Genomic DNA, 21931 nt, shown 5'->3' on the forward strand with positions numbered 1-21931 from the left:
TGATGAATGTTCATCCATCACGCTAAAAAGAACTGCTTTGAAACATCACGTTTCAAATGGTGAGCTGGAGAATTTCTTTCTCATCCCTAGTTCAGGGATTTAAATTTCATTTTTTAAAAGCAGCTGTTCAAATGACTAAAAGGTTTACTGTATAAAGTTAAAACATTAACTAGAAAACACGGCTGATATAAGGAAAGTGGTTGATCCAGCAGATCTTCTGTTTTTTTTTCTCCTAACACTCCTTCGATCATCATTGGTGTTATTGTGTAACTATTTAGAGATATAAATGGTAAATGAATCACTGTTTAAATGTTTAATAATTTACATCCCTACCCTAGTTGTGAGCGAAGAACCAGCCAGTGTCTGCCTCCATTCTTTTCCTGAGTGGCAACACATTGGGGAGCATAAATTTAAATATATTTGTTGATTATATGTAATCAGTATTCTCTAGTTCAGCTCAGGGATAAGGAGGCGGACTGAGACCCTTTTCATAAATAAATAGTAGAAATGGGGAAAGTCCTCCTAATATGTTGTGTCGTGTCATCTCTCATCTATATACTAATAGCCAAGTTGGCTAAATCTGAGGATACTTAAATCCAGTGATTGAAGCTGTGAAAGAGCAAGACTGAGCTTTCTACAAACCTGAAAAACATACCAGGCTTGCAGATAAATTTAAAATCTAAAAAAAGGGAAAAATACACTAAAGGGTTTTTAAAACTCCAAAACGATAAAAGCACCACGAGCTCTATCCCCAAAAGCTCTTGGGTTTTGAGGGAGGTAGACTGGCAACTCTAGTAGCACACTTGCTCCCTCTTCCTGCATACTAGTAGCCAAATAGCGGCAAAGAAAATGGCAGCTCTAATTCCCACCTCATGGGATGAAGACCAATGCCATAAATTATTATCCCTTCAAACAGTTAGTCATGACACTGACATGTGGGGAAGGAACTTTAAACTTGGCCCTGAGAGGTGCCAACATCTGGTTTGAGTTTTTTTGCTCTTCTATAATTCTGGAGCTCATGATCACCTAGTTAAATTGATATGCCATAGATTCCAAAGAAACGAAAGGATCTGCTTCACACAAGATGTGGGATTCACTGCTGAAGCTGTCATGAGAGCCAGTGTGGTGTGGATAGAGTGTTGGACTAAGATCTGAGAGACCTAGGTTCAAATCCTCATTCTACCATGAAGCTTATTGGGTGACCTTGGGCACACTGCACACTGTCAATCTAACCCTCACAGGGTGATTTAGAAAATAAAATGGAAAAGGGTGACCCATGTACTCTGCTCGGAACTTCTTGGAGGAAAGGTGGGATGAAAATGTACTAGACAGATAGATGGATCTGCATATGGATAGATTATATCTTTGATAGATCAATGGCCATTGGATATCAAGGCTGCATGAAATTTTCATGCTTAGAGGCAATTTGAGTCTCAGTTGTTAGGGAGTAAAGAGTAGCAAGTAAAGACAGTTGCCTTCATGCCCGGAATGGGCTTTCCAGAAGTCTTTGCCTGGCTGCTTTGAAACAGGATGCTAGACTAGATGGGTTCTTGGTCTGACTCAGCAGGACTGTTATATTCCTATGTTCTCTTTTCCCATGTTTGTAAAACAAATGGATCTTATTCTAAGAAGAAATTAATACCTGTGCATGATTGTGTGTGTGTGTGTGTGTGTGTGTGTGTGTGTGTGTGTGTGTATATATATATATATATATATATATATATATATATATATATGTTTATTATAGATTGTATAAACTACAGTATTTTACTTTTATTTCTTGTACTACCTTCTTCCCCCCAACAAAAAAAAAAATCACAATGTACTGTATTTTTCGCTCCATAAGACCCACTTTTTTCCTCCTCAAAAGTGAGGCGCAAGCCGGCGTTCCACGCCTCAACGGCTAGCTGGGAGACAGGCGGGCCCGCACAGAGCCGGCTGGGCGCGTGCGCGTCGGGACTGCGTGAGCCGGCGTTCCCCGCCCCGACGGCCAGCTGGGAGGTGGGCGGGGGCGCACAGAGCCGGCTGGGTGCGTGCACGTCGGGATGGCGCGAGCCGGCGTTCCCTGCCCGCCTCCCAAAGTAGGAATCATATTCTCAGGAATCCATTTCTAGGAGCATGTTCTGTGCACCTATCCCTTTCTGGATCAGTAATTTAGGGATAAATTCAGTGCACATCTAAGTGTACTTCAGAACGCACAGCAGAGTATAAAATGCTATCCTTGCTGCATTGCTTTCAGTGCAGTGTGTACTTGTAAGTGAATTTAAATGCAATACAAAGCACCATCCTGGCGCCATTCATTATGTACAAATACTGCTGTAAAGCATAATTAGTACACGATTGGGGTAGTGCTGCTGATGTTTGGAGCAAACAGTCCTGCATTCTGTTTGAGATCTGGCTAGGCTGACTTCCTGGAGTTATGAAGTAAAATCCGTGTTGTGAGTTTTGGGAGTGAGATGTACAGCTTTCAAAGTTTTCTGGAATTAATGTTATTTTGTGTGTGTAAAATGCCATCAAGTTGCAGCTGACGTATGGCAACTCAATGGGGTTTTCAAGGCAAGAAACTCACCGAGGTGGTTTGCCATTGGCTTCCTCTAAATGTTATTTTGGATGATATATAATGTCCATCAGTCCCTTTGTTATGGCAGTACCCTTAACAATTCAAATCCCTGTGTTACTTAGTGAGTCCAGTGATTGAGGCTCAAGCATGTTTGTTGTATGTGTGGGGACATATTCATCAGTTTAGGCTGGATTTTGGTCTCTCTTCAGGTACTGTGCTTTTCTCTGAAAGAGTGCATGGCCAGTAGGCAAGCACTGGAGAGGCTGATGGAGCACTTGACAGATAATAGACATCATCCCTTTCTAGGGTTGGGTTATTCTGTCCTTTGATTTCTGGTTTATCTTCAAGGAGGAGTGTTAGCATAAATGGAAAAAAGGCATGACCCTACTTTGGGTGGAAGTCATGCATCTTGATGTACTAATTACCCTTTCTAGTAAGCCTGTTTTGTCTCCAGTCCTCTGAAATAAGGGGACGATGCAACATAGCATTGGGAAAGGAGCATAGAAATGTGACAGAAGGGATGTGGGGTGGAGATGAAGGGTAGTTTTAGAAATGGGTAGGGGGCTTGCTGGGGGTAAAGGGAAGATGACTAGAGACGGCACTGGCAAACCACCCCATAAACAACGTCTGCGTAGTAAACGTCGGGATGTGACGTCTCCCCATGTGTTGTTATTCTGTGTGCAGTGGGCTTCACTTAGAGAAGTGTGGATTACCCCTATTTTGATTTTGTGTGTGTGTAGGAAGATCTTCCTACACACTTGACACTGAGAGACACTGTCCTTCAGTGTTACTCCTCTGAAGATGCCGGCCACAGCTGCTGGCGAAACGTCAGGAAAGAAAATACCAAGACCACGGTTACACAGCCCGGATAACCTACGAGAACCAATTATTCTCTATTCTTCGTCTAATTATGGCCAGCATGGAATTTGCCTTTTTTACAGCAGCCACACACTGGGTTGACATCTTCATTGAGCTATCCACTACCACCCCAAGATCCCTTTCTTGGTCTGTCACTGCCAGCACAGATCCCATCAGTGTATATGTGAAGTTGGGATTTTTTGCCCCAATATACATCACTTTACACTTGCTCACATTGAATCTCATTTGCCATTTTAATGCCCATTCTTCCAGTATGCAGAGATCCTTCTGGAGCTCTTCACAGTCCAATTTTGTTTTAACCACCCTAAATAATTTGGTGTTATCTGCAAACTTGGCTACCCCAACTCCAGGTCATTGATGAACAGGTTGAAAAGCACCGGTTCCAACATAGATCCCTGAGGTACCCCACTGCTCACATCCCGCCATTGTGAGAACTGACCATTGATTCCTACTCTCTGCTTCCTATTTTTCAGCCAGCTCTCAATCCATAAGAGGACTTGTCTTCTTATGGATTGAGAGGATCGCCTCCCCTCTGGTTGGGTCTATGACCAACTGTTTGAGGGCACAGTCATTTAGGATGTCTAAAATTTTATCTCTTTGGCTTGACTGGAGCATACATTTATCCAATCAATATGAGGGAAGTTGAAATCTCCCATTATTACTACTTCATTACCTTTACATGCTTCCCTAATTTCATTCTCCATCTCAAGATCACCCTGAGCCATTTGGTCAGGGGGCCGATAGAACGTCCCCAGTACTAAATCTCCTTTGGGGCCCGGAATTGTCACCCATAAGGATTCTGTAAACGAGTCTGCCCTTTTTATGGTCTCTAGCTTATTAGACACTATGCCTTCCTTGATATACCTAGCAACACGCCTCCAATACGCCCTTCCCTGTCATTTCTATACAGTTTGTAACCAGGGATGACTGTATCCCACTGGTTCTCTCCCCTCCACCAGGTTTTTGTAATGCTCACTATATCTATGTTTTCTCTTAAAATTATGCACTCTTAATTCCCTCATTTTTTGGAGGCTTCTAGCATTAGCATAGAAACACCTCCACACTATTTCTCTCTTTTGACTTGCCTGGCATGTGCCTTTGGGCATCTTTAAGTGGCTATCCATAATTTTTCTTCCATTCCCTTTCATGTCTAAGTAATTCCTATGTGGGTAATCTGAAGCAATTTCCCCTTTGTCCGTATGCACTGAGTTTGCCCAAACCGGATGCTTCTCAGCTCCTGTCGGCTTTCCCCCCAGGTGCAGTTTAAAAGCTGCTCTGCCACCTTTTTTATATTACGCGCCAGCAGTCTGGTTCCATCCTGGTTCAAGTGGAGCCCATCCCTTTTGTATAGGCCCAGCTTGTCCCAAAATGTTGCCCAGTTCCTTACAAATCTAAAGCCTTCTTCCCTGCACCACCGTCTCATCCACGCTTTGAGACTCACCAACTGTGTCTGCCTAGCTGGTCCTGCACGTGGAACAGGTAGCATTTCTGAGAAAGCTACCTTGGAGGTCCTGGCTTTTAGTCTCCTGCCTAGCAACCTAAATTTGGATTCCAAAACCTCCAGACTACATTTCCCCACGTCATTGGTGCCAACATGCACCACAACCACTGGCTCCTCCCCAGCACTCTCTACCAGACTACCTATATGACAGGTAATGTTCGCAACCTTCTCACCAGGCAGGCAAGTCACCATGCGGTCCATGCACCCGCCAGAAACCCAGCTATCTACATTCCTAAGGATTGGGTCCCTCACTACAAGAAGCCACCCTCCCCTCTGAGGCATATCCTCAGTACGAGAGGATATCTGTTCATCCACCAAGGAAGAGGTCCCTTCTAAGGTACCACATCCCCCTACCTCAGTGAGATGGCCTCCTTCCCCAAGGGATCCATCATCTGTGACAGGCAGGTTGCCGTCACCTAGGGACTGGGATGTGACTATTTCATCCCCGGAGTCCTTAGTCACCTCTCTCTCTGCCTGCCTCAGCTCATCCAGTTGAGCTACCTTGGCCTCAAGGAAGTGAACTCGTTTCCTGAGAGCCAGGAGCTCCCTGCACCGAGCACACACCCATGACTTATGTCCAGCAGGCAGATAATCATACATGTGACACTCCATGCAGCACACTGGATAGCCCCCCGACCCCTTCTGGCTTTCTACCGTTATAACTGGTATTTTATTTATTAATTGATTATTATATTATTCTTTGGTGTTGTAACCCTACTCTTTAATCTCTTGCACTCTTCCTGTACCAAATAAGAAATGAGTGCTGAAGTTCCTTGCCTGCAGCTATCGGCTGCCAATTCACATAGATATTCAAGTTGCTCGGTACTCCAACTGGATGGAGAGAGTTACCCTGCCAAGATAACAAGATTTTATACTCACCCTACAGATCCCCAGTCATGATCCACAGGCTAAGAGCCCTTGTGCTCTCGTCCTTCAGCTCGCTCCTCTGGTGAGCAGGAGCCTTGGAATTTAAATGCTCACAGCCCCCACTTCTCTCACACAAGCTCCAATCACAACAACCCCACTTAACAAGGTAACAATCAAGCTTTCAGGCAAAAATCAATCTTAATCACCCACTGGCACAACACTCACAACCCTCTCCCAGCAAACCTCAATTAAATTCTCAGTTTAGTTAGGCTTCCCAGCTTTTAAAAAAGGCAAAGTTTAAACCCACCCCTGCCTGTAGTCCCCAGCTCAGCTCAGCTGAATCAAAATGCCTGGAGAGAGTGGGGGGTGGCGGGGGGCGGACTTGGCTTGCGGGCCGGTGAGGAGCCCTCCGGGGGCTGGATCCGGCCCGCGGGCCACCAGTTTGACACCCCTGGATTATACCATTATATATTTTAAAACATTAAAAACCTCCCTGAGAGTAAAGTTGCTGGAACAGTGTTTTACAGTATAATGTGTTCTCTACGATATCCTTTAACAAAATCATATATAATTTTCACAGTCATAAAGATATACAGAATACATTTGTTCAACCTCCTTATTTTACTTTTTGGATTCCATCCCTGTAACTATGTGGCCAATCATGACAGCCCATTTGGGGTATAAAGCTTTCCCCAAATGTTATGAAGATACCAAATAGTCAAATAAATTCAAAAATCTTCCCCTTTCCTTTCTGTTCCTCTGTTATTTCATTGGGAAGGCTTCACCTTTCCTCTCTTCTGAAGAGAGATATGGTGAAGCTAAAACTGTAACTCTGGAGGACGGATTCTGCAATCCTCCCTCTAGTTACCCCAGCGCAGACATGTTCACATGTTATGCACTAATCCTGCTTCCTAGATTTGCCTGATGATGCAGTGGAGAAGACAGCCTGAAGGATATCACATTTAGAAAGTGTGGTTCTTTCATGGCCCTGGCTGGTACCAGAGCCTAAGGAATGCTCCTTGAGAGAAGGAAGAAGCCCAGCTGTACAAGCTAGGAAGGGCTAGCTTTTGCAAATCCTGAGCTCCAGGCTTCTCTTCCACTGATTTCCACTCAGCCAGCCGGCCTAATTTTGAAAGGGTTAAAAGCATGCAACAGGAAGATTCAAGGCTGGCAGTTTTGTCATAGCAGTTGTTCCCAATAAAAAGTTCAATAAAACTTAAAAGGGGTGCTAGAATATTAGATCACGCCCACTTCCTCTCAGACCATAGCTCTGAAATGAGGGCAGTTCCAGCCAAACAGGGACAGTGAAGAGAAAAATAAGAAACTGCTACCAAAGAAGGCTTTGCATTTTATCAAGCATCTTGCCCAGCTGTCTGGACCACCAGAACAACATGGCTTTTAAAGAAGGATTTGATAAAGTTGGTTTCAGTGTTGTACTGCCAGTCCTGTCCCTCTTGGTGGCCTTGATTAAAGCATAAAAGGAATATCTTTACAGGTGCAATAGTATTATATTACCCCATTCTCATAGAGGGTTTTCTCAGATTTAGGATTCAGAAGGATTAAATTTTTGGGCTTTACTGTGGACGTAATAATAGAAGATAGAAATAGGTTAAATGAGAATGGTTGAGCATAAAGGAGAATTTTAGTAAATTTCTAGATACTTCTATGAAGTAGAATGACATGGAGATATTTGGAATTTCTGCTGTGTTGTATATTAAGAAGAAGTCTTGTGATGTCTGACTGAAAAGAGCTACTCTAAAGTAGGTGGTTTGGCTGACTTTTACACAGTGGAGAGAAAGAAAGAGAAGGAGTGGTTTGTTGATTCTATGGAGAATTATCAACTCCCAGAATTGTGTAGGAACAGCCACTGCTATCCTGAAGGAACTTGGGGAGTGGAGTTGTGCCTTGAAAACCACCTGGAAGATGTGAGCCTCAGTGTCGTCTTTGTGTTGGAGAGGTAACCAGCCCAGCAAGAGAGAAAATTTGGTTGCCAAGACAATGAGCTGACTTTCTTGAATCATGAAATCAGGAAACATCATAAGGCGTTGGGAACTGGTGGGAAGCACATGAGGCATTAGAGCTAGGGAGGAGCATTATTCAGGAGTCCCATACTTGCAAGGAACCAGGGGGGAAGGAAAAGAGCAGTGTCTATTAACTTTCTGTCTAAAGCCACTTGGGGGACAGCTGAGTCATAGCTGCCCCCTCTCTTCTTCAAATTGCCGTTATGAAAGGTCTGACTTTACTTTTGGTGTCTAAACACATGGGAGAGCCTGACTAGAAAATAGCTTGTAAATTAGATAAGAGAGACTCTTAGGGTTGCTGGTGCCCCCTGGCCACCGACGGGTGGGAAGGTAGGGTTATCAGATCCAGGTTGGGAAACTCCTGGCGATTTGGGGTTGGAGCCTGGGGAGGACAGGGGCCTCATTGGGATATAATGTGTTACCCAAACTGCTCTCAACTTGGGGAATTATAGCAGCAGTTGGAAATCACAGAATATTTATTTATATAGCGGAATCACACCCAATGTATACCAGAGTTGTTTTCAGTAACCCCTGAATAAAGACAGAGGCAAATGGCTTTCGGATTAAGAGAGTTTATATAAGCAAACGTTCAATGATGCATACACACATACAGAAATTCCTAAGAAAGAAAAAGGTGGTATATACAGAGATGGTTCTAAGGTCGTTGGTGGGTAATACATTACCAAATCCAAAAGATGTCCAAGTTCCATGGCAGAGAGGAATAAAAAGGGGGCAGGGGGAGTCCCCTGTATGTTCCAGCATGACTGCTCACTCTGGCCGAGTGACAGTCAGTATCAGAAAGAGAGGAAGAGAGAGAGCCCTAAGGACTTTTTTGGGGGATTCAATTATACCTTACTCTGGGTGGTGAGGGGCTTTGGCAAGTTGCCCGTTGCTTTGGCAAGCGTGCCTTTGCTTCGTGCAAGCCAGACTGTCCAGTTTCCATGGTACCCCAAAATTCCTGAACATTGAGTCAATTGGGATGGGACTGCTTTTAGGGCGTTATTAATTACAATGTGTCCTTAAATAAGACACTAATAACACATTCAAAGGGAAAGAAGTCCGCCCGCAAGAGAGGCAGTGATTCTTAGAGAGAGAGATTCATGAGAACACCAGGAGGCTACAGAGCCCATATTGGTGTACTCGTGACTACAGCGCAATTCATGGAGAGACAAATAACACAATCTTGGGGTGGGCAAGACTATTATTTGGTGGGGAAAGCTTCCTTCTGCTGCTGCATCAATCCAGTGCAGCCCCTCTGAACACATAGACACCTCTCTTAAATCCTTTCATTTCCATGTCTTTCAAAACCTTCCACTAACCGTCTTATGAGACACACCTTTCCAGGCATCTTTTATGAGCTGCAGTCTCACAACAGATGCCATGCCATCAATTATCACTTTCCATAAAAATCCTTTCTTCCTACATACTTTTAGCTTTCCTTTTTCCACCACAATAATAATGACCACAAGACTCAAGAAAATAGCGAGTGGGGGCTGAAGGGGGCGGAGAGCAGAGCGTACTGGGCTCTCCTCTCCCTCATTCATTCCATAGGGTATCATGGTGCAACCACTCAGTGTTTCAAATTATGTTAATAATAAAAAAAGAAACGTTTTGTTGCGTCTCAAAATTCACATCAGAGAATCAAACCATTGTATCATATGAACTCAAATATTGTCAGTGTCTCCCGCTGGTACTTTGGGAGGCGTCAACGCACATATATATGAAGTGTAATTTCACTTCAAACAGGCAAGAGCATGGGAGTGCATCTCCTGCAACTTTTCAGCTTCATTTTCCTCTTTGCCAAATTGTGCGAAAACTGCGTTTTATTTTTAAGAGGTGGGCTGGGGTTGGTGATGTTTTTGGGAGAGACTGGCCATATCTCTCTCAAAAAAACAACCCCCGGTAAAAACTTTTACTTAAAATCATCACGAGGGTGATGAGAGGTACACAGATACATGTCATTGCTTCCTGCAAAGGAAAACAAGTTACTTCGTACTCTTTATGGTTCAGGCATACTTCCCTGCGCCAGGGAGGCTCTGCTATAATTTAAAGAACAGTGAGAGAGCTTCACACGGATCTTCCTACCAGATCAGATCGGCTTCCTCACTGAAATACAGCGTGGCTTGTTAACTCTTTCTCTACCCTTTACACAAGTTGCATGTTCGTTCCCGTTGACTAGGAGTAGTACAGAATGAAGTTTAGAAGTTTAGAAAAGAGTGGGGGGATGCGCACACACACACACTCACTCAAAAGGGGGAAAGAGGTGGGGCAGATTGCATGGTAAGTTTCAGACAGCGGCTTGAAACGGATTAAACTGAATCACAATGTTGGATTTTGATTATGAAGTTACTGCGATTTTCCTTTGTGTCTTGCCGCTCCCGAGATGGGGGTAAGCAGGTTGTTGCGGTTTTAGCTTGCTTTCCTCCATGGGGGAGGAAGCCAATGGTTTCCTTTGTCACTTGAGGGAATGAGCAGAGGCGGTTGCGCCTTGCTACAATTCCATCGGATCTTCTGCTGTTCCTCCATTTGGGAGCGGGCAGCAGAGTGTCTGCTCTTGTCTTGGGCTATGATTTGCTCCTGTAAATACTGAATTGTGGCCCTAGAATGGTCTAGTTCTTGCTGAAGCGAGGTGATCCTGCTCAAGGCAGCCCCCATTGCGCCTTTTACTTGATTTAATTCCTTTTGTGTTTCAAGGAGAGCGTGGGACAAATCACTCCTATCCTTTATTAGTCCAGTTTTAGCAGATTTCAGTTCTTCATTTTCACGTGTGATCTCTACTAATCTGTCAAACATCCCCTGGCTCTTAGGTGGGGGAGTCTCATAACGCTTATGCAAAGCACCATTTGCCTGGGATCCAACAGGGTCACTTTTGCCAATACTGTGCCCTGAAGGACCACCATGGGTTTGACCCAACTTTGGCAGCCATCTCTTTAATTTGCTTCGGCTGGGGTCACTGTTCAATTTTCCTGCCATGATAAAAACTATAGCTCGGGGAAAGGGTGGGATCGCTCTGGCTGATCCTAGTGAGGCAAAAGAAATGCCATGGAGAGAGGTTCTAGCCGTACAATCTCCAGCAATGCCAGAGTTCACTTTGAAGGGGGCTTTTAACATCGGGAAGCATTTTTTTTAAAATATCCAGCCTAATAAATAACTTAGAAGCTTGCACATTGTTTTGTGTTATAAACCTGACTTGCATGCCTTTCCCTCTATGGCCCAACAGTAGTGGGGAGAGGCGACCCTATATGTTCAGAAGTACTTTGGTAATTAAAAAATGGTTATAGATATATATGTAATATTTATATCTTGTATTATTGTATGTGTGTGTTTGGGTAGCACACAGGGTGTATAGTAATCGCATGGCTCTTTTGGTTGATGGTAATTGTGAATGTGGCTCTCCATAAGCCACAAAGTTAGTACCACAGCCTCACTGTATTCTTTATTTGTATTTTACATATTATCAATATGCAATCTGTTCTGAATGCCAGATGCAAAGGAATAGTGATCCATAATAATTATGCAGAATAATATAACTTTTCTCAGTCCTGCGTATCATGTACTCTCTGATATTCCTTCTCCTGCAAAACCTTCAAAGGAACAAAGACACAACTTTTTCTCCTCTGCATTTGTCAGTCTCCTAAGTATAGAAACATAGAGAAAGATACCACTTCATTGTATTTCTCTGCAAATATCTCTAAAAATATTATGGTTAATTTGCAACATACCCTAAATAGCATCTAAACAGTAGTTGTCATTCATGTCCAACAACCTCTGTATCAACTTTGGTGGGTTCCAAAGCTGTACTGACATGTGCTCAGCAGAAACAAGAATTAATGAGGTAGGTAAACAGGGAAGCTTTATCTAAGGAGGGTTGAGAAATAGTAATAAAGTTCCAAGGTGTGAAACTTCAGCTTTTTCGCGCTTGTTAGTTAAGTAGTAATGCTTTGGTTCCAGGCCCTCCTTCCCAGGACTCAGAAAAAGAAATTCTACTTACCCTAACAACGCCACTCCCAATGCAGTCAGTATTCATCGCAGTCGTTACCTTTACTTCAGACTGATAGTAGGGCTCCTTTGCTCCAACTTCCACAATCTCCATAGACACCTATCCATCTCTCAGGCCAGTTTCTGGCTGTACATCTCTCTTCAACCTTTTCTTTATCTTTTCCCTCAAGTTTGCCTCTCCTTTTTCCTGTCACCCCCTCAAGAAAAGGCACTGTTTCTTAGGTCAGAGTCAGTGGCTGCTGGGAGATGTGGTCCCTAATCTTCAGAATTTCCACTTGTCCTCCTCTGTGCCTTGCCACCCTTCCTAAGCAATTTCTAAACATAGAAGAAAATAGTAGTTTAATATATTTATGTGTAAATACCTTTTAAAATATTATTGTTGATCTGTAACATGCCTTAAGCCAATGGAGAGCCAGTAGTGGTTGGACAAGGATCTGGAGATTCAGGGTCAAATCCCTGCTCTATTAGGGAGGCTTGTTGGTGACTTTGGGCCAGTCACACCCTCCCAGCCCAACATCCTCACAGGGTTGTTGTAAGGATAAAATGTAAGAGAGAAGAATGGTGGAAGCTGCTTTGGGTCCCCATTAGGGAGAAAGGCAGGGTATAAATGCGGTAAAATAAATAAAGTGGCATCTAATCAGTCAAAATCACTCTAGTTGAGTGACTTTGGTGTATTTTATCTTGAGATTCTAATTGTGAGATTTATTGAAATGCCACTTATGATCAAATGAGGTCATGAATAGAACAAAGATTCTTTATTTCTGCTCTAATGAATTTAGATTCTTGGCTGTTATAGTCTGGTGTGACATAGAGATAGCTTCTGTCAAGCTAGACCTAATTTTGAGGCATAAATCCAAACATTTTTCCTGTGCCAAACCAAGGTTCATCATGTTCCTGCAAAGTTATAACTATTAAAAGATTTACTATTGACGCTGGAAAATATGGATTAATTATTTTTCAGTTTATTGCGCTGAAGTGCTAAGGAGCTAAAGCTTGCTTCCTTATTTTCATTGAAACAAACAAACCCTGCCTGATGCATTCATAAACTTTAACATCTGTCTATTTTTCATGAATAACAGTGGAAATGAATATTATAAAAGTTATATTGTTCTGAAAAGTTATTGGAAGATTTATTTACCTCAACAGTGGCCTGATTTTACATCCTCCTGTCCTGCAGAGGGAGACAAGACATGCATGCCCTGTATTGAGGATTTCCCTCCTTTTAATATGACACTTGTTCACCCTTGTTGAGATAGAGATATGCAAAATTTTAAGGCCCTAGATAGGCCTTCATCTCTCTAAGGCCTTGAGGAAGGGTGTCTGTCTTTGTATATCTCTGCTGCTGTGACCTTGCAAAGGTTAATTTTCTTCAGCATATCTGGATTTATATTTGCTGTCAGGCTGTAAATAAGATGTTCCCTTTGTTCTCTGTCTGAGCTTCGAGGACTTCCTTTCCCCAACCAGAATTTTTACCAAGGGGTTTTTCTGTTATTTCTCGCCTGACAATGCTGCATTGTATTACACTGCAGGCCTCAGCAGGTAAAACAGTTCCTTTTTTGTTGTTGTTCATATGTACTCCTTCCTTTCCTCTTCATATTATGCCTATTCTGTAGGCTGGCAGTGAATCTGATTCAGTTTTATTTAGGAGACAGCCAAAATGCTTTGATGGCGGCAAAAAAAGTTTAAATTTGAACTAATAGAAATATTTGGGGCTGAATACAGCTGAATCTGCTTTTATGACTTCCTGATGACTTCTTTACTCATGAGTCACTCCTAGTTTAAGAAAAGAATGAAAAACATAATAAGGTACATCTTTAAGTAAAATGCACAGATACCAATGTCACACTTGCCTAACTAGTTCCCATGAACTGGTGAAGGGACCTGGTGAAGAGACCTGGCTTGCAATTTTGGTATCCCACTTCTGCACAAAAACATACTTGTGTTATTTGTATGTTATTTGCTTACAACCAGGTATTAGTTTGAGTAATATGTTATTGCCACAATAAAGCCTATAAAGCTTATCAGTGACAAAGCATAGAATTTAATATTATCATAATGTTTTCTCTGTCATTGTTTTCCTACATAATTTGTACTGAGGCCAAGTCAGGTAGTAGGCTGGTACGGTTCTCTTAAAATGAATAGTGTTGCATCAGAATGAACTTCAGCGGTGTATGCTGCTTAATATAACTTCACATTACACATTAGTTTTGTACACCTCCTGGCATTGATTTTCAATATAATGTTTTTAAATATGAAGAGAAAGGAAAGAATCCGCGTAAATTGGCTTGACAGTCTGAATGAATAATTACTTTTTTTGCCTAAACTAGTTAGCCTTGACACCTTCTGAAAGCTGTAGCTATTTATCTTGAATTAGCTTGTAGAATTAATTCTTTAATTCTTGCATAAAATGTGTGACATTCATATCTTTGTGCTCCCGCTATATTTATTGAAGTACCACATTGTTGTTTTTTATCCTGTTAGCTTTATATTATGGGTTTTTATTGGTTTCTAGGGTTCTGTTTGATGAGTCATCCCTTTCAATCTGAATATGTCATTTAGGAGGCTTCCTTCCTGCCTTCCTTCTCCTTCTTTCCTTTCTCCCTTCCTTCCCTCCTTCCTTCCTTAATTATCTATTAATTTGTAACATATGTAAGCCTTTAGAGTAGCAGGGTGTAGGTGATTATCCATACATAGGTTTACTAATGGTTAAGATTTTGTATTGCTGAGTTACCGTTTTTATTTAACCTTCATTGTCAGCAAGAGCCCTGATTTGTTTGCTGATTTACTATTGACTTTGGACATTACAAGGTTTTCTGGATACTCTTGTTATTCCACTCCTAACCTGATCTTGAACAGTAACTTTAATTATGTGATTAAGATTTATGCTTGATATGGAAATTGTTCCTGGTTGGGAATGTTATAAAATAGATTCATCGGCTCCTGTAAGCATAACTCAGAAATGTAATCCCCCCAGCTGTTCCTGTGGTGATTTTATTCTATCAGTATCAGATCAGTGGAAATGGAAATCTTTCTTCTTTTTAAAACTATTTTATATATTTAATATAGTGTTTGTATGTAGACAATCAATAGGTAAGAAAGACATCACAAAGCAAAATATTAAAGAACATTTCTGGAGTAGAAGCTGTAATTTCCAAGTTAGGACTTCAGTTCTACAATCATTATGTTTCTTTCATAAACAAATCTCCTGAAATCAGTTGCATTAATAAAGTAAGCAGAAGTTTTATAGTTACATCTAATGTAATCTGCAAAAATGCAGGTTGGATACAGTGATCTCTTAGTGGAAGACTCAGATGGATGCAGATTTTTGACATATTTTCCTTTCCCTGTTAGAGCCTTTAGAAAGTTGATTTCCCAGGGTCCTATATACAATCTATATGGCTGTAGGGTCCACATATTGCCTGAGAATCGACTTTCTGGGAGCTGGCAAAGATTGCTGAGGGACAGGGAACATACCACTTCTTTCACTGATAGCTTGGTGGGATCCAACCCATATGTAATTCTTTTATATATTTTGCATGCAATCAGGGACTGTATTTTTATATATCAAAGACTGTGTGTATGTAAAAACTGCTTCTCCATGAAATCTTGATTAAACTGCACATAATTCTTCAGCTGTCACAATGGAAGAAGTATTCAGCTCTACACAGAACAGAGTGTAGAATTAATGCAAATATTTTTGTTCACCTCCATAAGGCTGCCAACCTCCAGGTGGGGACCTGGAGATCTTCTGACATTATAGCTGATCTCCAGACTACAGAGATCAGTTCCCCTGGAGAAAAATGGCTGCTCTGGAGGATGGACAGTATGGCATTGTACCCCGGTGAGGCCCCTCTCCTCCCCAGGCTCTATCCCCAAATCTCCAGGAGTTTCTCAACCTAGAGATGGTTACCCTAACAAAATATCAGTTCCCAAACAACTACACTTCATCTGATTTTCCTAGTACTTGTCTTAAACGTATAACAATTTTAGAAGATCTGTTCAAGAATAAAAGGTCATTTGTGCGGAAGAGTAAAAGGTAATTAGGGTTGAAGGTAAAATGATGGGTGGAATGGAGGTCTTTGGCTCCTGGGCCACCACAAGAGGCTGTAAGCTCTTTTTGCTCAATTGTTGTCTTGTATTTTAAAATTACTAGGCTTTGATATCTAATATATACTGAATCCATAGTTGATATGTATTTCTGTGCACCTATAAATCAGTGATCCTCCTTATATCATTCCTGATGAAGAGTTGTATGTAACTGAAGCCTTTTTATTTTACTAACAGAAGCTGCTCCTCTAAAAAGTGTTGTTTTGCCTTTTTAAGTATGTTTTGCAAATAAACATGTTGACAACAATATCTTTAACGCAGGTAATTCCTTATTAGCAAGTGTGAATAACATTTCCCTTTCTCCAACCTAGTTGCATAACTGAAGCTTATTGGCTGGAACTGCTTAGACATGGCTTTCCTGATTTCAAACCTCCACATTCTAACTGAAATTCTAACACAAACAGGGAATTAGCCTGGTGATTCACACAAGAGTCAGTTAAATTAACAAATTTCTTTAAACAGGGTCTTTCAGGAGATATGTAACACTTAAGAGCTTGACAGGCAGAAAAGAAAGTTTAAAAGGGTATGTGTATTGGAGGGGATAGTACCTGAAGCTTTATATGTCTCTCTTATAGGTCAGTTTTTAGGGGGGGATGTTCTCTTCACTGTTTTACATGATTCATTAGAAGTTAGAATTCATAATTAATTTCCAGCTAATTAAAATGTGAATATAGGTCAAAGTCCCATTAATTAAGCAGTGCTGAGATTCCTTGTCCTGCTTTGCTATATTTCATGGTAAAACAAATAGCTTAAGATCTTCTGATAACCTAAGAAAAGGACTATTCTGCTGGCACTGAAGTTCTTCCGATTGATTTGAAGGACCTCTCTTTAACCATGGCTTTATATCTTTCTCAAATAAAAGAGAAGTGAATTTAACAGAGAAAAGGAAGACCTAAGGTAATATCAATACATTTAACACTGTTTTCCCTGTTTTTATGTTTTTGCCATGTTAATAAATTCACCAGAATCTAGGCATTATAGTGGCTGTATGTTGGCTGGTTCTTTCTGCCTTTCCTTTCCTCTTCCAGTGTTGTCTACTCAGCAAAGTCAGTTAACCAGACATACCCTATTTGATATATTTACACATTTCTCTGTGCATACTTATGTGAGTTAACATTTGTGAAATTCCAACTTTTAAAAGGTAAAAAATTATGATCTGAGGTGGCAGATAATATGACTGGGGGTGAAAACCATACCAGCAAATCCAGGGAACCATTTTGGCACAGAATTGCTAAGAGGTTTGTAAATGTAGACCGTCTTATAGTTTGATCACAGTCAAAAGAGTAGATCCCATCTAGGAAGATGATATGTTCACATGTTTACAACAGAGTAACCTGTGGTATAAGCAAAAAATGTATCACTGTTGTTTTTGTATCTCTGGTTCTAAGAATGACCAAACGCAAAACTTACAAGAGCATAATGGCAAGAACAATTTATATTTTAGTTATATCCTAAGGCATTCTGTATGTATGTAGGGTTGTCATCCTCCAGGTAGGGCCTAGAGATCACCAGGAATTACATTGGATCTCTAGACAACAAAGATTGTAGAGAAAGTGAATGCTCTTGTTAGGATCTGAAACTCACTTAATTAATCTGCTACCATTCAGGGCGATGAATCTTGGTTTTGGCTTATTGATAATAAAGGTTAGTCACACACAAAAATACCACAGAGTCGTTTTCTTAATCAAATCAATTCTTTACTAACTAATCTCAAGGGTAGGGTACATGGATTAAACAATAAACATCCTACATCTCTAAGTTTCCTAGACTTGCTAAACTCCTTTAGCAGTTACTACGCTTACTCACGAGTAGCCATTCTCACAAGGAGAATGTGCTCCTCCATGCTTGCAGGTTGGTAACTTACAAGTAACTGGGCTACAGTTTCTCTTTCAAACAAAGGATATACCAAAGCAGTAAAATGCAGATTACTTTGCCTACATGACCATATGACATGGAAGCAATGGCGATCTGCTCTTCCTGACCATTTGGCTAATTAACCCTTTGACTGTCTGACATGTAACGAATCTCGCTATCTAAGACCCAACAAATCCCCTTTTCGAGGTTCAGTTACATTCAGACATGCAAACATAATTCATCACATTTATTAACATATCATATCATATCAATAAGTCCCTTTTGTTTCTTGTCTTTCACTGAGTTAATCTTGAGTTGAAGATTTCTTCCTTGTCTTGCTTGACTTGCGTTCTTGCACTTTTCTTTGCTTGAGAAATTCCAGTATTTTGTCTCTTTCTGTTTCCATATCAAAACAGTGTCTTTCTTCAAAGAGTTTGGATCCTGCTGATTTCTCCAGTTGTTCAGCAATTTTCTTTGCATTTGACTCAGTATCACAGCAAATTAAAACATTGTCCATTATTATTAAAATGTATTGCAATAGGCCATTTTCCTTTCTGCTGAGTAGACATTTCTCTTTATTTCCCCTTTTGAAGCCTTGCTTCTGTAGTTGTGAAGTAAGCTTTTGGCTATCTGTAACAGTAAACATCATCACTGTCATTTTCTTTGAAGTGGCAATGTTTAAAAGAATGTTTATCGCTGTAAGTTGTTGCAGTGATTTCTTCTCCCCACTGAGAAACTTTTGCTCTTTGTTCTCCCAGCTTGAGAAGTTACTTTTCACTTCAGAATGGTTTAAGGTGGTTGAAACCTTTATATCTCCATCAGCTTCAGGACTGCCCTCTTCTGATGCTGTATCCTGTAGACACTTTGCTGCACCAGGCGGCCTAAGCTCCCATGCTGAGGATGTAACCGGCTCGGTTTCCCTTCTTCCAACCTTTGCATCACTCATTCTTTCAGTTGCATTCATCTCGTTTACAATGGAAATTTCCTTTCCCCTTTTGTCTCCTGAGATGCTAACATTTCCTTCATCAGTAGATGGCGCTAGAGGTTCTGTTGAATCACTCTGCACATGCTCTGATGCTTCAATACAAATTTTACATTGCTCATAACTCTTCACACAGTCCTTTACTGGCAAGCCAAACTCATGTAGTTGCTGCCTCACAGACTCCATATTTCTGTGTTTCAATTTCAAATGCCAGAAATACACGCAATTCTCATGTTTACATTTCTCAGTATTTAAACCTTTAATCTCCTTATTGCAGTCAACAAAGCATTCCTTTTCATCAATAACAGCATTTTCCTTTGCACAAAGTCCATTGTCTTTCTCACACTGATACAGTTCATCAGAATTAACACTGTCCTCAGTATAATCCACAATCTGGTCTGCAACGTTCTCCAAGTAGTAATGAGAACCTTCTGACAAAACTTCATATTCCCTTGCTTGAGAATCAAACAAATAGCAACCGTTCTCATTTATTATCACTTGGAACTTAGCATTTGCTAGCCTTTTCACAGACAGTAAACAATGTTCAGATTTTTGCATATAAAGCACATTCTGTAATCTTAAACCCATTACATTTCCACAGAGAGACTGGATAGAAACAGAAATTTGTCCTTTCTGGGTGCATATTTGTCTCTCCCCATTGGCCATTATGAACGTTTCAGCGCATGGTTCCAAATAATCAAAGGCTTCCATGATCCCACATGTATGGTTACTTGACCCTGAATCTAAAAGCAATTTTTGTACACGCTTTGGGTCATCTTTTATTGGTAAAATGTGAGTTGATTGATCTTTTAGCAAAAGCGTAGCGATCTGATCTGGTCTCTTGGGCTTGCTATAGCCTTGACTTCCTGTTGTGGCTGAATCTGGTCTTTGTCTAAAATTCGCGGGCTTTTCCCCCGGAGAGGGGGGTTTTCCCCCTTTTGATTCCCTCTGCTTGCATTGATACGATTTATGGCCAAATTTGCGACAGGTGAAACATTGGAACTTTTTCCCATGCACATGCAATACCTGTATTCCATTAGACAGTTCATTTTCGCGTGCTCTGTCTGTTTCAAATTCTTTCAAGGCTGTGATCAGCTTATTAAGGGTTAAATCCTCTCTGGCTAGGAGGTTTCGCTTCTCTGCATTAAAGCGTGGGTGGAGACTGGCAATGAATATTGTTAAAAAATCTTCTGAGCTCACTTCCCCTCCTGCAAATTTCACCTCTGATTCCAAATCTTGCATATGCTTTAAATGTTGTAAGAGAGTTACATTTTCAGGCATCTTATATGAGAGTAGATTCGCCTTGAGGCTCATCCTCTGACCTCTGGACAAAACACCATACTTTTCATTGAGTGCTTTCATCATATCTTTCGTTGAATTACTATTTAAAATGATGGATGACTCTGTTGGTGATATTGCTCCCACCAGAAGGCACATCCCCTGGGCATCAGCTTTATCAAAGGCATTAAACTTATCTCTGTCAGTCTCATCTGGGGGATCTTCATTTAGTACGTGTTTAATCCCCAGTGCCTTAAATGCTAATTCGACAGATCTTTTCCATATTGGGAAGGATGACTGACTTATGTGGGGAATTATTACTGATTGGATCCCTTTCCCATTTACACTCACGGCTCCTGCGTTTGTGCTCGATGTTACTGGCGTGGCTGCCCGGTTCGCGTCCTCTCCCATTCTTGCAGCTTGTCGCTCTCCTCCTCCAGTTCACAGGCGTGAGGGTTGAGTTTTCCTGTCGTCCCCACAGACTCGGCTGCTCGGCTTCTTTACAGGAATTCCCTCAGGCGTCTGTAAGGTCCTTTGTATTCCTCAGTTCCCCGATGGGACACGATTCAAAAATCAAAAATTGTTCTGTGTGACTTTATATCAATAGCCAAGAATAAACCATCCACTCTGCTACCACTTGTTAGGATCTGAAACTCACTTAATTAATCTGCTACCATTCAGGGCGATGAATCTTGGTTTTGGCTTATTGATAATAAAGGTTAGTCACACACAAAAATACCACAGAGTCGTTTTCTTAATCAAATCAATTCTTTACTAACTAATCTCAAGGGTAGGGTACATGGATTAAACAATAAACATCCTACATCTCTAAGTTTCCTAGACTTGCTAAACTCCTTTAGCAGTTACTACGCTTACTCACGAGTAGCCATTCTCACAAGGAGAATGTGCTCCTCCATGCTTGCAGGTTGGTAACTTACAAGTAACTGGGCTACAGTTTCTCTTTCAAACAAAGGATATACCAAAGCAGTAAAATGCAGATTACTTTGCCTACGTGACCATATGACATGGAAGCAATGGCGATCTGCTCTTCCTGACCATTTGGCTAATTAACCCTTTGACTGTCTGACATGTAACGAATCTCGCTATCTAAGACCCAACAGCTTTGGAGTGTGGACTCTATGGCATTATACCATACTGAGGTCCTTCCCCAGGCTACACCCCCAGATCACCATGACTTGGCAACCGTATGTGTGTGAGAGCCATTTATAGCATTGTTCACAGAGAAAGTTTCTGTAACTCTTCAAGTCTCAGCATAATGATTTAAAAAAAAATGTAAACTTTGTGTTTCTGTTCAGTTTCTTTTAACAAATGTTTAAGATTTATAATATGCCATCCCTATAGTTGTTTTGTAGGGTTGCCAGGTCCCCCTGGCCTCTGGCAGGAGATAGGGGAGTAGGATTGCTAGATCCATGTTGGGAAACTCCTGGAGGTTTGGGGATGGAGCTTGGGGAGGACAGTGACTTCAGTGGGACTTAATGCCACAGAGTCCACCGTCTAAAGTATCCATTTTCAGGAGAACTAATTTCTGTAGTCTGGAGATGAGCTGTAATTCCTGAGGATCCCCAGGTCCCACCTGGAGGCTGGCATCCCTATGTGAGATTTTAAAAATAGGTTTAAAGTTTTACTTTTCACACCCCATTGTGCAAACTGCCATACTATTTACACTATTATAAGCATCTGTCTATAAATATAATCCTAACTGTGCTTTTGGCTAATAACTGTAGTGGTTCCAAATCCACACAACTTTAAGAACTGTTTTAAGTTTTCAAAATGCATCCTTTTTTTCTTTACCCCCCCCTTTTGGTTCAAATCTACTCAGTTTATGGAATACATAAATTAAATTATAGCATTTCACAACACAT

Source organism: Euleptes europaea, chromosome 9 (genome assembly GCF_029931775.1).
Source record: "Euleptes europaea isolate rEulEur1 chromosome 9, rEulEur1.hap1, whole genome shotgun sequence".
NCBI classification, from domain to species: Eukaryota; Metazoa; Chordata; class Lepidosauria; order Squamata; family Sphaerodactylidae; genus Euleptes; species Euleptes europaea.